At 46.5% G+C, this 12,510-nt stretch overlaps 1 long non-coding RNA gene across 1 annotated transcript in view; it reads left to right on the top strand.

The window, feature by feature from the left end:
- The window catches only part of LOC147123020 (uncharacterized), a 35,426-nt gene extending 25,190 nt beyond the window's left edge, over window positions 1-10,236 (top strand). The window contains exon 2 of the long non-coding RNA XR_015080384.1: window positions 10,056-10,236. This is a non-coding gene — a long non-coding RNA (uncharacterized LOC147123020). The remainder of the gene's footprint in view (window positions 1-10,055) is intronic.
- Window positions 10,237-12,510: the final 2,274 nt, after the last annotated feature.

The raw sequence follows: 12,510 nt of genomic DNA, 5'->3' as shown, positions 1-12,510 counted from the left end.
GTCGGATAGATGGCAGTGTTGTGGCTATACTGGAACAGCTTGGCTAGAGGCGCGACTAGTTCTTCAAGTCTTCAGCCCGACAGCCGGGATGTTATGATAGCAAAATACTGCAGATGTTGGAAATCCGAAATAACAACAGAAAATGCTGGAAAAACTCAGCAGGCCAGGCAACATCCCTGGAGAGAAATTAAAAGTCGAAGTTTCGGGTGAACCCTTTTTCAAAACTGGAAAGGAAATAAAATAGATCGAAGGCAGGGCTGCGATAGAACAAAAGAGAAGTAAAGAGACATTAAGAGGTATTCAAAACCAGACAAGATGGTAATAGGACAAGTGGAGACAAAGGACGGCTCAGATTAGGTGTGAAGTGTACTGGCAGGATGAGAAACAGCTGCCTGGTTGGCAGACAGGAAGCAAAGAGTTGGAATAAAGGGCTCTTTTTCCGAGTGGCAAGCAGTGACTAATGGGGTACCGCAGGGATCGGTCCTAGGACCCCAGCTATTCACAATATATATTAATGATCTAGACGAGGGAACTAGATGTAATATTTCCAAGTTTGCAGACGACACAAAGCTGGGTGGGCGTGTGTACTGTGAGGAGGATGCCGAGAAACTCCAGTATGATTTGGACAGGTTGGGTGATTGGGCAGAAACATGGCAGATGCAATATGACGTGGATAAATGCAAGGTTATCCACTTTGGTGTCAAAAACAGGAAGGCAGATTATTATCTGAATGGCAATAGATTGGGAGAAGGGGAAGTGCAACGAGACCTGGGTGTCCTTGTGCACCAGTCACTGAAGGTAAGCATGCAGGTGCAGCAGGCGGTTAAGAAGGCAAATGGTATGTTGGCCTTCATAGCAAGAGGTTTTGAGTACAGGAACAAGGATGTCTTGCTGCAGTTGTACAGGGCCTTGGTGAGACCACATCTTTAGTATTGTGTGCAGTTTTGGTCGCCTTGTCTAAGGAAGGATGTTCTTGCCATGGAAGGAGTGCAGCGAAGATTCACCAGACTGATACCTGGGATGGCAGGAATGACGTATGAGGAGAGATTGGGTCGATTAGGCTTACACTCGCTGGAGTTTAGAAGAATGAAAGGGGATCTCATTGAAACTTATAAAATTCTAACAGGACTAGACAGACTAGATGCAGGAAGGGTGTTCCCGATGGTCGGGGAGTCCAGAACCAGGGGTCACAGTCTAAGGATAAGGGGTAAGTCATTTAGGACAGAGATAAGGAGGAATTTCTTCACCCAGAGAGTGGTGAACCTGTGGAATTCTCTACCACAGAAGGCAGTAGAGGCCAATTCATTAAATATATTCAAGAAGGAGTTGGATATATTTTTTAAGGCTAAAGGGATCAAGGGATATGGGGAGAAAGCAGGGACAGGGTACTGAATTTGGATGATCAGCCATGATCGCATTGAATGGCGGAGCAGGCTCGAGGGGCTGAATGGCCTACTCCTGCTCCAATCTTCTATGTTTCTATGAGCCCATTGTATAGGTTCTTGTACGTTTAAGAGCAGCGGCAGCAGCAGCGAGCTGCTTTAAAATGTTGCTGAAACACTAGTTGTGAGCTGTATTTGCAAGTGAAATGACTTTTGGTATTTGGAATGTAGACTGTCAGCTGAGAGTGGCAGCGTAGCAGCATCCTGGCAGCATGCAAGGTTTGTCAGCATTTAGTGGTTTTAAATTTGAGAGTGAATGTACAGACCGCCTGTGTTTGTTTTGAAGTTGTTCCTTGTGTGTAGCTGTGAGTGTCTTAGGTTTTGAAATGTACACGTGTTGAAAAAAAAAAGTAAAGAAAGAAAGTAGATGTTTTTCATGAAGCTCAAAAGATTGGAGGTATTTGTCAGGTTCGGGGTTCACACGTGAAGAATTGTTGGCCTTTGCTTTATTGCACATCACAACCAGATAAAGTTACTCGATGGTTGGCATAAATAGAGCCTTTTCTTACCTACTGTCACTTTCCTGGGGAACTGTTAACCAATAGAATCATACAGCACAGAAAGAGGCCACTACATCGTGTCTACAACAGAGAAACAGGCCGTTCGGCCCAAGTTGTCTATGCCGGCGCTTATGCTCCACACGTGCTTCCTCCCACCCCTCTTCATCTAACTCTGTCAGCATACCCCTTCTGATTCCTTTGTCCCCCGTGTGCGTATCAGGCTTGCCCTTGAACGCAAAATGTCCGCTCAATATGGGGAGAGGCGCAGGGTTTGCTGCGCCCGGGCGCTAGTTGGGTAGTGCCCCACTTGTCGGCCTCTTTAGGCGCTAACGGGTGGCGCAAACAACCGAAATTTTCCCCCTATGAGTCTTGCTGCAATTATGTAGCCAGGTGAGCCAGTGGATGTGGTGTATTTAGATTTTCAGAAGGCATTCCATAAGGTGCCACATAAAAGGTTACTGCATAAGATAAGAGCTCATGGGGTTGGGGGTAATATATTAGCATGGATAGAGGATTGGCTAACTAACAGAAAACAGAGAGTCGGGATAAATGGGTCATTTTCAGGTTGGCAAACTGTAACTGGTGGGGTGCCGCAGGGATCAGTGCTGGGGCCTCAACTATTTACAATCTATATTAATGACTTGGATGAAGGGACTGAGTGTAATGTAGCCAAATTTGCTGATGATACAAAGATAGGTGGGAAAGCAAATTGTGTGGAGGATGCAAAGAATCTCCAAAGGGACATAGATAGGCTAAGTGAGTGGGCAAAGATCTGGCAGATGGAGTTTAATGTGGGGAAAATGCGAGGTTATCCACTTGGGTAGGAAAAATAAAAAAGTAAATTATTATTTAAATGGGGAGCGATTACAAAATGAGGCATCTGGGGGTCCTTGTACATGAATCACAAAAACTTAGCATGCAGGTACAGCAAGTAATTAGGAAGGCAAATGGAATGTTGGCCTTTATTGCAAAGGGAATGGAGTATAAAAGTAGGGAAGTCCTGTTGCAACTGTACAGGGCGTTGGTGAGACCACACCTGGAGTGCTGCGTACAGTTTTGGTCTCCTTATTTAAGGAAGGATATACTTGCATTGGAGGCAGTTCAGAGAAGGTTCACGAGGTTGATTCCGGAGATGAAGGGGTTGGAGTTTAGAAGAATGAGAGGGGATCTTATTGAAACATATAAGATTCTGAAGGGACTTGACAGGGTAGATGCAGAGAGGATGTTTCCCCTCGTGGGGGAATCTAGACCTAAGGGGCATAATTTCAGAATAAGGGGGCACCCTTTTAAATGGGAAATGAGGAGGAATTTCTTCTCTCAGAGGGTCGTGAATCTTTGGAATTCTCTTCCTCATTGAATATATTTAAGGTGGAGATAGACAGATTTTTGAAAGGTAAGGGAGTCGAGGGTTATGGGAAGTGGGCAGGGAAGTGGACTTGAGGCCAAGATCAGATCAGCCATGATCTTATTGAATGGTGGAGCAGGCTCGAGGGGCCAAATGACCTACTCCTACTTCTTATGTTCTTATTAAATATATCGCCGTTCCTTCATCGTCGCTGGGTCAAAATCCTGGCACTCCCTCCCTAACAGCATTGTGAGAGTACTTTCACCACTAGGACTGCAACGGTTCAAGAAGGCGGCTCACCACCACCTTTTCAAGGGCCATTAGGGATGGGCAATAAATGCTGGCCTTTCCAGCGACGCCCACGTCCCAGGAACGAATTTTTTTTAAAAAAGAGAAGTGACCTCATTGAAACGAAAATAATTCTTACAGGGCTCGACAGGGTAGACGCTGAGAGGCAGGTTCCTCTGGCTGGAGAGTCTAGAACTAGTGGTCATTGTCTCAGCATAAGGGGTCAGCCATTTAGGACTGAGATGAGGAGAAATTTCTTCACTCATATGGTTGTGAATCTTTGGAATTCTCTACTACCCCATAGGGCTGTGGATGCTCCGTCGATTAGTATATTCAAGACTGAGAGCGATAGATTCTTGGGCACTATGGGAATCAAGAGATATGGGGGTAGGGCGGGAAAGTGGAGTTGATGTAGAAGTTCAGCAATGATCTTATTGAATGGCGTAGCAGGCTCGAGTGGCCGTATGGCCTACTCCTGCTCCTGTTTCTTATGTTGGGCAGTAGCCCTATCTAAAACCGCTCACCGTCTACTGTCCTTGAGCCAATTTGCAATCCATCTTGTAATAACACACTTGACACCATGGGGCACCATTTCAGCACAAAGTCCCTAATGCAGCACTTTACCAAAACCTTTTTGGAAATCCAAGTGGGTGACATGTACCAAATCTCCCTGATCTACGATACCACTGGCTTTTTCAAGTAGCTGGATCAGGTTTGTCAAACGTGATCTCTCTTTTCTGAAGCCGATTTAAGTATCACACAGTAGTTTTGGTTGAGTGAGTGGCTGACTGATAGCTAGAGCCTGGTCTGTTTGCACTGCAATAACCAGTGACTCTTCCTACTCCCTGCCTAAGGACTGTGATATCATAGGAATGGTCACTGTTCTATGACATCATTGGTGTAGCACTGCCCAGCAGCCAAACTCGATGAACGCTGCTCAATATGGGCTGAGTTTAGCTGACTCCTGTTGCAGGAAATGAAACAGGAGCACATTTTAACCTGTGTTATTGGGCAGTGGTATAATAGCTCAAAAGATCGGCGGTATTTGTCAGGTTCGGAGTTCACACGTGAAGAATTGTTGGCTTTTGCTTTATTGCACATCACAACCAGATAAAGTTACTCGATGGTTGACATAAATAGAGCCTTTTCTTACCTACTGTCACTTTCCTGGGGAACTGTTAACCAATAGAATCATAGGGCTCGATTTTAACTCAGCCGTCAGGCAGGCTTTGAGGCGTGTGGGGAGTTAAAATCGCAAAACCTGGGGGTCAGGACCACCCCCCCCAACCCGGCCTGGTTCCCGACACCTAGCCATTTTAACCCAGGTGTGTCTGATGGTCCCGAATCAGTCCCGCCTGCAACAGGCAGGACTGGTCTTTAGGGCCCTTAAACAGCACTCATTGGCCTTTATAATCCCATTTTAACAGGCCCTTGCCTGTTTAACCCTTTTCCCATGTAAAACACGCCTGGTGGGGATCACGCCTGTGAAACCTGGCGTGAGCACTATTGGCTTGCTGACTATCAGCTGCAGGTCAACCATTAAAGAGGAAATTTGAGCAGTCATCATTTGCAGGTGGCAGGACTTTGTTGTTTCAGGCCTGGGGCAACTTTTACCAGGCTTAACCACACCTCTGGAAGGTTGGAGCCTCACACACTTCTCCAGTGTGACCTCCTGCAAAACCCCTCTCGCCAGCCTAACTCAGCCTTCCTCAACTGAGGCATCTACCAGAAGCATGGGAGGCCTTTTTTCCCTTCCCTTCTTGGCATTAGAGGACCTCCAGCCCCATTCGCGAAATGACACACGCCACAACTGCAGAAGTTGCCATTAGAATTTTTATGCAAAACAAACAACTGATGGCATTTTTACAGAATACACAACATTTCACCCAAGTGACTACCCTTCTGACTATTTGTGCTTTATTTTCCTCTTAGGCGTGCTCCTACATAGTGGTTCTCCTGTGGCTTCAGCAGATGTGGAGGCCCCTTGCTCACTTTCCTGCTGCTCCTGTCTCGACACCTTTGGCGGACGTCCTCTGGGATGGCAAGCCTGTGAGGGCTCGTCAGCAGTCTGCTGCTCCTGCGGCTGTGCAGGAGTTGAGACGTCTATCTCACTTGGGTGTGGACTCCGGCGGGGCTCTGACCGAGGGCTCTGCAGTGGCATGGAAGTGTGAGTGCTTGGAGAGGAACCCCCACTTCATTGAGGTCTGCCACCAACCTCCCTCTCATGGGTCAGCTCCCCCTCCGCGCCTGCAAGTGGCTTGAGAGCACCTTGCTGCACATCAGGGGGGCCATGGGGACCCGTATCTGCAATGGCAGTCCTACTCAGAAGGACTTCCATGAAGGTCTGGTTTCTCTGTTCAATAGATGCCCATCGCTCCTCAAGAGATGTCATTCTGTTCTGAACACTCACCATGTTTTCCATACCCTGGCGACTAACCTCCTCTATGGCTGTAGCCTTACTCTCCTCTACCGTAGCCAGCCTTACCACGGAGGCAGCAATCATTTCCACGTAGGTAGCCATCCTTTCCGTGTTGATGCATTCATGCGTCAATGACTCCACAAAGGCTCTGCTCATGGTCGCTATGGACTCCTCCATTCGCTCCACACTCGCAGCGACCCTAGAGACAAAACCTGCCAGAGACTCCTGCATCTGCGCCTGGAGTTCCATCACCTCTGATCTTACGGGTGGACCCAGAGGCAGAGGGTCGACATGCAGCTGAGCCGAGCTGGCAGAGTCCTGTGCCCTCCGACGAGGACTTTCCACTGCTGTCCCTGTCTCCACAATCTGCTGATGCTCACTTGTGAGCTGTGATACACCAGGTGACAACTCTACTCTATGTCCCGAAGGTCCCACCGAGGTGTGAGTGTCTGCGCTGGCGCTGGGTGCGCTTATTTCTGCTGACGCTGCGCCCTCAGAGGTTGCAGATTCCTCTGAGGAATCTGGCATCTCAGGCTCTTCCTCCTACACACTGGGGACGGGGGCTCTCGATGGCCCTGTGGGGGAGTCAAGGAAAAATTTAGAGATGTGATGCCAAGGTTACATGCACATTGCATTTTGCAGGTGATCATAAGTCCATATGATATAGCTTCAGAATCATTATCAGCGACTCATGCAATGCTAATGAGAGAGATGGAAAACTATTCTGTCACCAGCTTGCGGGGCTGCACCTGTCTCTCCTTCCCCAACTTCCGCATCTATGTCAGCCCCGACAATCTCCAGGACGCCTTCCTCCCAGGGGGTGAACTGGGCTAATGAGGGCGGCCCTCCTCCTGTCCTGGCTCGCTCTCTCCTGTTGTGAGCTCTCTTTTCCTGCAATGAGGGAGACAAGTGGAGGTTGAGTGAGAACGAAGGAGTGAGTGCAGAGATTGCATAGCATAGATACTTAGAAGGAGACAAAGATGAAGTGAGGTTGCGAGACCAAGGGCCCTCCCTGTGTGTTGTCAGTTGTGTTCAAAGCATCAGAGTGAGAGGGAGTGTGAGGGCTGCATGGTGGAATAGTTACGTGAATGTGAGCATAGAGAGAGAGGGAATGGGTAAGGGTGCATGGATGAGAGTGTCAAGTGGGATGTGGAGGAAGAGATTGCTAAATCTGAGTGCTGGTGAGGAAAGGCAATGGGGATCAGATTGAGGGTGATGGAAACGTCATACAGTACTTACTTTTCCAGTGCGATGAAGGTCATGGAATCTTTTCCTGCACTGCATCCAGGTGCGCCGTGTGAGCCCCAAGGAGTTGACTTCACCAGCCACCTGTAGCCACACAGCCTTGGTCTGACTGGGAGGCCTCTTCCTCCCTGAAGAAGGGAACAGGACCTCCCTGTGCGCCCTAGCACCATCCAGCAATGCCTGGAGTGAAGCCTCATCAAATTTGCGGGCAGCTCTTGCCCTCCCGCTGGCCGTTGCTCCTGTGCCATCTCAATGGTGAAGCTTGGAAGCCTGCAGAAGAAGCAAGGCTTGCTGTGGGCCCTAAAAGCAGCAGCAATGATGATGTCATATTCTGCGACTTTCTGACTGGAAATACTCAATTGCCAAGGCTTCCCACATGTTGGAAATCAATTGGCCAATTGAGTGAAAATTGCATCAATCTCACAGACCCATTTAGACTCGTGTGGGAAACACCAAATTCGGGGAACCCGACAACTCCCCGCGCCTGAGTTAAAATCGAGCCCATAGAGTACAAAAGCCAGGATGTTATGCTAAACTTATATGAAACACTAGTTTGGCCACAGCTTCAGTGTTGTGTCCAATTCTGGGCTCTACACTTTAGGAAGCACATGAAGGTATTGGAGAGGGTACAGAAGAGATTTACTAGAATGGTTCCAGGGATGAGGGATTACAGTTACGTGGATAGACTGGAGAAGCTGGGGTTGTTCTCCTTCGAGCAGAGAAGGCTAAGGAGAATTGATAGAGGTGTTTAAAATCATGTAGAGTTTAGATAGAGTAAATAAAGAGAAACTGTTTCCAATGGCTGAAGGGTCGATAACCAGAGGGCACAGATTTAAGGTGATTGACAAAAGAACCAGAGGTGACATGAGGAAAACCGTTTTTACGCAACGAGTGGCTAGAATTTGGAACGCACTGCCTAATTGGGTGGTGGATACAGGTTCAATCGTAGTCATCAAAGGGGAATTGGATAAATACTTGGAGAAAAAAAATTGCAGGGATACAGGGAAAGAGCAGGGGAGTAGGACTAACTGGATTACATAGGCTCTGGCCACAATCTTCCAATCCTCCTTAGATATGGGAGTGGTGCCAGAGGACTGGAGGATTGCAAATGTTAAAAAAGATAAACCGGGAACTACAGGCCAGTCAGCCCAGCGTCGGTGGTGGGGAAACTTTTAGAGGCCTAATTTCAAAGTTTGCAGATGACACGAAACTCGAAAAGGTAGTAAACAATGAGGATGATAGTAACAGAATTCAGGAGGACATAGGCAGACTGGTGAAATGGGCAGACACATGGCAGATGAAATTTAACGCAGAGAAGTGTGAAGTGATGCATTTTGGCAGGAATACTGAGGAGATGCAAAATGAACTAAATGGCACAATTTTAAAGGGGGTGCAGGAACAGGGAAACCTGAGGGTGTATGAACACAAATATTTGAAGGTGGCAGGACAAATTGAGAAGGCTGTTAAAAAAGCATATGTGATCCTTGGCTTTATTAATAGAGGAATAGAGTACAAAAGCAAGGAAATTCTGCTAAACCTTTATAAAACTGGTTCGGCCTCAGCTGGAATATTGTGTTCAGTTCTGGACACCACACTTTAGGAAGGATGTCAAGGCCAAGGAGAGGGTGCAGAGAGATTTACTGGAATGGTACCAGGGATGAGGGACTTCAGTTATTTGGAGAAACTGGGGGGTTTCTCCTTAGTGCAGAGAAGGTTAAGAAGAGATTTAATTGAGGTGTTCAAACTCAGGAGCGGTTTTGATCGAATAAATAAGGAGAAACTGTTTCCAGTTGCAGGTTCGGTAACCAGAGGACACAGGTTTAAGGTGATTTGCAAAAGAACCAGAGGCGTCATAAGGAAATATTTTTTTATGCAGCGAGTTGTTGTGATCTGGAATGCACTGCCTGAAAGGGTGACGGAAGCAGATTCAATAGTAACATTCAAAAAGAAACTTGGATAAATCCTTGTAGCGGTCAGAAATTACAGGGCTATGGGGAGGGAGCAGGGGAGTGGGACTAATTGGATAGCTCTACCAAAGAGGCACAGGCACGATGGGCCGAATGGCCTCCTTCTGTACTGTATCATTCTATGATTAATACTTAGAATCATGAATGATACAGCACAGAAGGAGGCCATTTGGCCCATCGTGCAGTGCCGACTCTTTGTTAATTTCAATTAGGGTGTGAAAATTAAATAATAAATTAATCATTTAGCTGTAAGTCCTCGCGCACCTGCCTCTGCGCTGATTTTGCCGTTACTTTTCTAATTTTTCCCTCTGATTACTTTAGTCTCTCGGGAGCTCTCCTACGATGCTCTGCCGCTGGTCATACCTGCTCAGATTTTATGAGCGCAAATCAGAGCAGCACATTTTCCTGCAGGCACTGGAGCCCCTATTCCATCTGTATTCCAAAATTTAATGTTTTGTCCTTAGATAGGGGACGTAACAGATAGTACTTTGTTAAGAATGTTGTACTTTATCTTAACTAAAAGCCTAGAAATTATAATTTGTAAATTCCCTCATTCTCTTGTGGTCCATTGTGAAGCCAGATTCAGTTCTCTGACCACTTATTTCTGCTCATACGACGTGCTGTCTGTTGTGTAATGGGCAGGCCTCGGGGGAGGGGTCATGGACCTCATCTCTGTAACTGAGACCTGTCTGTGACAGCGGGGGGTTGCTGGAGCCAGAAATGCTTCCTCAAACCCAACCTGAAGACGGGACATGCAGGTTTGTGCGTGGACAAAACAGCAGCATTTTAGGTTCACTTGGATTTTACTAAGGCAAGGGGTGATTGAAAGAGTCAAATGTTTCCCTTTAGCAGCCACTACTGATGACAGAAAGAATACAGGGAGCTGATTTATCACAGAGCGTGCACAAGAAGAGGCCAGCCAAGCATATTGCCAGGAGGAGCCTGAAAGCTGCAGTCAGCACGAGAAAGGGCAGAAAAAAAAGATAACAGCTGGGTGAGAAATGGAGGAAAGTCTGTGACACACGCACAGGTAAGTGTGCTATTTTGCAGTTCAAGTTCAATGTTTTGTGCCAGACATTTTTACAGTATGGATAGTTTCCGCTTTTCTAGTAGCTAGGATATGCCTGTTCCCTTCCGATAAGGTCATACATCTGCATGGTGGTTTCTTTCTGCCCTCGCTCCCCACTTGGGTTGCCTACTTCCAAGAGGGACCGATTGAAGTTTGAAAAGATGATTAAAAGAAAGGAGAGAGGAAATCCGTGCAGGCTTGCAGATTCTGTGCTGTGTGCATGTGGTTTTGCTGCAAAGTTTAGCTTGCGTTCAACTGTGTGTTGGGGCTGAAAAATTCCGAAAATTTTAAAGAAATTAGTCTTTGAGAATGGAAGAAAAAGTTTTTTTAAAGTCCCATCCCATGTAATTGCTGAGACAACAATGGTGTAAGACCTTAAGATAACTGCTTTTCTAACTGTTGAGTGAATTGCAACCAATTCACACCTACTTTTGTGATTACAATCATTCACTGGCACCAAATTCTCAGGAGGTGCTGACTGTGCTGCATTCGGTCCCCTTTTGGGCTAATTGTTGGTTTATTCCCTTATACTTTGCCTCCCTTTGTGCTTGGCTGCAGGTGAAATGCCTCTGGTTGGTTTCGACGGAGTTTCCTTCTTTGCAAGCTCTATTATGCGTAAGTTTTGGGTGTGGAAATCTCTCTTCTCTTAGGCAGTCCCTCGGAACCGAAGATGACTTAAATACATGGAAATACATGAATGTGACCAGTGATGGCTACTTTTAATTGTTGAGTCTTTGACCTTTCAATCATTTGTGGATTTACACATTTGTGACTAGCTGTAAACTGTGCCAATTGTTGTATAGGATCTTGCAACTTTAAGAGCAGCGGCAGCAGCAGAGAGCTGCTTTAAAATGTTGCAGAAACACTAGTTATGAGCTGTATTTTTGCAAGTGAAATGACTTTTGGTACTTGGAATGTAGACTGTCAGCTGAGAGTGGCAGCGTAGCAGCATCCCGGCAGGTTTGTCAGCATTTAGTGGTTTTAAATTTGAGAGGGAATGTACAGACCCCGCTTGTGTTTGTTTTGAAGTTGTTCCTTGGGTGTAGCTGTGAGTGTCTGAGGTTTTGAAATGTACACGTGTTGAAAAAAAAGTAAAGAAAGAAAGTAGATGTTTTTCATGAAGCTCAAAAGATTGGAGGTATTTGTCAGGTTCGGGGTTCACACGTGAAGAATTGTTGGCCTTTGCTTTATTGCACACCGCAACCAGATAAAGTTACTCGATGGTTGACATAAATAGAGCCTTTTCTTACCTACTGTCACTTTCCTGGGGAACTGTGTTAACCATTAGAATCATACAGCACAGAAAGAGGCCACTACATCGTGTCTACAACAGAGAAACAGGCCGTTCGGCCCAAGTTGTCTATGCCGGCGCTTATGCTCCATATGTGCTTCCTCCCACCCCTCTTCATCTAACTCTGTCAGCATACCCCCTCTGATTCCTTTGTCCCCTGTGTGCGTATCAGGCTTGCCCTTGAATGCATCTATGCTTTTGCCTCAACTACTCCTTGTGGTAGCACGTTCCACATTCTTACCATACTTTGGGTAAAGAAGTTTCTCCTGAATTTATTAGTGATGACTATTTTATATTAATGGCCTCTAGTTTTGGTCTCCCCCACAAGCGGAAACAATTTCTCTACATCTACCTTATCATACTCTTCGAATGAGCTAACCAAATGTCCCACTCAATGTCCTTCGTAGGCAGCACTACCTGCTGCGCGTCCTCCCTCCCCTACCACCCCAACCTGACTTCATAGACCCACAGGGCAACAACCATGTGTTTGGCCAGACCCCTTTATATGTCACACCAGCCATCGCAAATTGGAACAACCTTGATTGTGAAATAAATAAAAGCGGTAGGGAGGTAGTGCAACTCTGCCGAGCCTTAGGCCTGTACATAGTTAACGGTAGGTTCAGAGGGGACTCCTTAGGGAGACTCACATATTCCTCAACTCTTGGGTCTGGTGTGGTGGATTATACAATCACTGACCTGGACCCCTGCGATATCAACGCATTCACTGTCAGGCAGCAATCCCCCCTCTCAGACCATAACCAAATAAATGTGTACCTTAAACTTTCTGCCCAAACTACAGACACAAAAAAGGAACCCAGTAAGCTCCATAAAATAAAGCAGACATACAGATGGGCCCCAGACAGTGGAGATAAATTCATCACAGCACTAAATTCACCTGATCTCACAAGTAAAATATCAAAATTTAAAGAAAATCTATATGAGAT

Source organism: Somniosus microcephalus, chromosome 2 (genome assembly GCF_052327205.1).
Source record: "Somniosus microcephalus isolate GS21.2 chromosome 2, FLI_Smic_1.0, whole genome shotgun sequence".
NCBI lineage: Eukaryota > Metazoa > Chordata > Chondrichthyes > Squaliformes > Somniosidae > Somniosus > Somniosus microcephalus.
Note: the sequence above shows the minus strand (reverse complement) of the source record. Positions and strands in the feature narration are given on the sequence as shown.